This window comes from Phoxinus phoxinus, assembly GCF_949152265.1.
Source record: "Phoxinus phoxinus genome assembly, chromosome: 2".
Taxonomy (NCBI): Eukaryota; Metazoa; Chordata; class Actinopteri; order Cypriniformes; family Leuciscidae; genus Phoxinus; species Phoxinus phoxinus.
This window is the reverse complement of record NC_136877.1, coordinates 13,593,780-13,597,850: the sequence shown is the minus strand read 5'-3', so window position 1 is coordinate 13,597,850 and position 4,071 is coordinate 13,593,780. Positions and strand designations below refer to the sequence as shown.

The window sequence follows — 4,071 nt, the reverse complement described above, 5'->3', positions numbered from 1 at the left end:
TGTTCGGCTAACGTATGCATGTGCACCGCAATAAATTAGAAATATACACATTGGTTTGTTGATGGTCATACACTTGTTAATGCTGATGGTGAGGAATTACAGTTGAAACATCTCATAATGTACCTCAAACTGAGTAGCATATCACTCAAATGAAATCTGCTCAAGTTGTCCTTGCGATGGAGGTTCGGGTCGAATAAATATTTCTTCCAATGTTTCATCATGGAACTCGTGCTCGGATTGATATGGTAAAATCTACTCTTGTTACTGTCTTTACAGTGTGTAATCGCTGAGCTTTAGGAAGCCTCTGGACGGAGCTGAAGTTTTGGTAATGGGCGTTTAGATTACGACGTGCTCTGTAAGCGGCCGACCAATCACAACAGACTGGGTCATCTGACCAATCAGAGTAGTAGAGTACACTGTAAAATATTTCCAGGATTTCACAACATATAACTGTAATATTTCACAATAAATTGCAGTATTACCAATTCACAGGCTTTAACTGTGATATTTCACAATATAATACTGTATTTAGACTTTTATTGTGAAAATAATGCTAGGCGGGACTATTACAATAAACTACTGTGAATTCCGTCTTTTTCGCGCTGCAACTGCGTCATCTGAGCTCTCATCTCCTCCGTGCTCTCACTCGATGGATTCAGCGGCCGGTAAGCGGTAAGTGTTTAAAATATCAAACTTTGTCATTTTGGTGGCTGTTTTTTTATATGATAGTGCATGTTATTTAAAAGTATGAACCAAATTAGCGTTTGTTGTAGGTGCTGTTGTCATGTTTTTGTAACTTAGCCGAAGCAGACTCGCGTCTAGGTTTGAGCGCGCACATTTGAATGAACAGACGTTGGTTGTAGTGTTAACGTTAATTGTACCGTATTAAGTTAGTAACGTTAACTGTGAGACACGTTAGCTAAAGTTACATCGTCGAAATTTTTACTTTTGCTTAATGCTTTTCTTAGTTTCTCTAACAGCGTTCTCTTTTCCCACAGCATTTTTCTATGGTGACCACCGGGAAATAAAGTTAACGTTATAAGGTAAGCTGTGGCCTTATATGTGGGTATGACAGTTATTATCAACTAGATCAACTATAGTGTTGTCAATTTGGGCAAATAAATGCTCAAATACAGTTCAAATGTCATAAATTCATCTCAAATTAGTAACGTTAGCTGAACTTCATTATTTTCTCCCCTGCTTTGTGTGTGAAACGGAGCAGCCATTTGTCGGTCTCGTCAACAGAAAAATGAAGTGTGTTGCAAAACAACTGGATGATTTTATTGTGAAAAAGATATAGTAAATTAAATGTTTATCACTGAATTAGTGGAGCTTCGTTAGTTGTGCTATTCTACATTAAAAACAGGTCGACATCTGGAGATATTAGGAGCCATTTTGTCTGAACGGGTAATAACGTTAACTAATTCTAGGAGGAAGAGTACGTTCAGTTACAAGCAGAAACAGACATAGGGAGATGGACAGGCCAACATGCTCTTACTCCATCCTCTGCAAACAGTACGTGCACGTTGTTGTGTGCAAAATGCTTGACCTGGGTAAATCACACACCTCTACTTTGTTGCCAGACTATTTTTGACTGTGTGTTTGTGATGGAAAAATGTTTTTCAGTTGCTGTTATTTAAATGTTTGCTGTTTAACTGAGTCACAGTAACTTAATGTCACCTTGTTAAAACTGAGCTAACTTTAGTTTAGCTTTGTACTGTAAATGCAGTGACCCACTAAAGGTGGTGACTGGGACTGACACCTTTTTCATCCCACTTGAATAAAACTAACAGCTTTCTTCTGTCTTTTTGTTTATAGGTGCTTCTTGGGCATCAACCCAGAGATGGCAGAGGCAGAGAGGACACATAAACCAGCAAGTCTGTACACTGATCAGGGAGCTCTTGACTTAAAACGGATGTCAATCTAATGTAAGCAATCTAAACTTCAGAGCGGACTAACGAAACACTGTCTCTGTGTTAAGCTAGATGTAGTTATGCAGTTAGATGTTTATTGAAGCTATTAAAGGGTTAGTTCACCCACAAATTAAAATTCTGTCATTAATTACACTCCCTCATGATGTTCCAAACACTTAAGAATTTTGTTCAACACAAATTAAGATAATTTTAAGGAATCCAAGAGCTTTCTGATCCCGCCTATAGACTGCAATGTTATAACAGAAAGTTAGTAAAAACATTGTTAAAATAGTCAACTATAATAGTCCACTAGTCCAATATAATAAAAAAGTGACCACAGTGGCTCAACCTTAAGTTTATCAAACGACGAGAATGCTTAATGTGCGCAAAAAAAGAAAAAAACTTTAGTGCTGCGCTGTTACACTACATGAACTCACTCAGAGGCCCACACAGAAGAAAATGAATAAAGTTGTTGTTTTTGCTAAGGTTGAGCCACTGTGGTCACTTGGACTATTTTAACGATGTTTTTACCAACTTTACTAACTAACTTTCAATTACACATAAGCCTATGGAGGAGTGAGACAGCTCTGAGATTTAATCAAAAATATCTTCATTTGTGTTCCGAAGATGAACGAAAGTCTTACGGGGTTGAACAACATCATGAGGGAGAGTAATTACTGACAGAATCTTAATTTTTGGATGAACTAACCATTTAACCACAATCATGTTACTTTCAGTCCTGTTACTCATGAAAAATAACAGGACTGAGTAAAAGTAACAGGAGTGAGTAGAGTCCTTGAGTAGAGTTTGTTGATTTAATATTAATTGATATAGTACTATTCACATGATTTATGAGTTACAGTTTTACAATTGAAATGACTTAAATTGTAGACATTTTAGGATTAGTTTTACAATATGAGTAACTTAAACTTTTTGTCTTTCTTATCTTTTGTAGATACTGGACAGAACCCATACTATGCAGATGCCAGCTGCAAGGGAAGAAGCGAGACGCATGCAACACTCTTTTCCCACCTTTGTCTTTTTCTTCCCTAATTCTCTTTTCACCTCCTACGTTGTGAAGTACCATTATCACATATTAAACATATGCATGCACGCACGCGCACACATTAATGTTACCTAGTGTTCATTCCTGTTACCCAGTGTTTATTCCTGTTATTAAATTGTATTTTTCTTCTACAAAATAAAAGTTAAACCACTGTTTTTTATCAGTTTTGTTGTTTGGTCCATAATTTTTGCTAAATCACAGTAATATAGACATTCACAGGTAAATACAGTAATTATACAGCAGCCTACTGCTAAATTACAGTAATAAGAGACACTAACTGTAATTTTACAGTTAAATACAGTAATTCTACAGCAGCTTACTGCTAAATCACAGTAATAAGACAGCATAAATACTGTGAAGTCACAGTATGCAGCGGTCATTTCACAATTATTTACTGTAAAAATATTACAATATTTTACTGTGAAAGTCATGCAACTGGTAACCTGCAATTTATTGTAAATTTACAGTCAAATAATTAACAGTGTAGGCTCGCGGAAAGGAGGGATGTTTGAGTAGTTTGAGAATCATTGAAAAATGTGGTGATGTGCAATGTATATTATGAGAAAATAAAAGTGTCTTTTGACCTTTGATGCATGTAAACCTGTTGTAGGAGACCTCCAAAACAAAACCAGGAGCCTTTAAAACAGCATAATAGGAGCACTGTGTTTTGGTCGATCAAATCACAAGTGTACGACGATCAGATCACAAGCTTGTGCACTTTCTCCCAGTTACAGAGGTAGTCAAAAAAGCATTAGACCGGATTGCTTTTGCAGCACTCATATGGTTAAATACATTCGAACAGCCACAAAAGACCACCTATTGAATTCCTTTTTTAAATAATTAAATACAGATAACCACCCGTATGTTTTTTAGTCGTCTCCAGTCGTGTTCATTTGTAAATAGTATGAGCTTATTTTTCCATTAGATCGAAAGATCTAAAAAAAAGCCCATACATTTACCCGCCCATATACCCTCCCCTCAAAGAAATAAGGACATAAGTGGTTGAAAATCGACAAAAGATATGGATTAAAACACCAGGTCAAATGGGAATGTGTCTCCGTCATCTACTTGTAATCTAATCAACCAAAACGC

At 36.4% G+C, this 4,071-nt stretch overlaps 1 long non-coding RNA gene across 5 annotated transcripts; it reads left to right on the top strand.

The window, feature by feature from the left end:
* The first annotated feature begins 421 nt into the window (after positions 1 to 421).
* On the top strand, positions 422 to 3,121 carry LOC306991518. 5 transcript variants are annotated; one of them, XR_013796115.1, is made up of 4 exons: positions 422 to 665; positions 999 to 1,043; positions 1,819 to 1,928; positions 2,869 to 3,121. It is a non-coding gene; the product is annotated as an uncharacterized lncRNA (long non-coding RNA). The 5 variants fall into 5 exon arrangements; XR_013796116.1 differs by having other exon boundaries at positions 999 to 1,553; XR_013796117.1 differs by having other exon boundaries at positions 422 to 672; positions 999 to 1,553.
* The last annotated feature ends 950 nt before the right edge of the window (positions 3,122 to 4,071 follow it).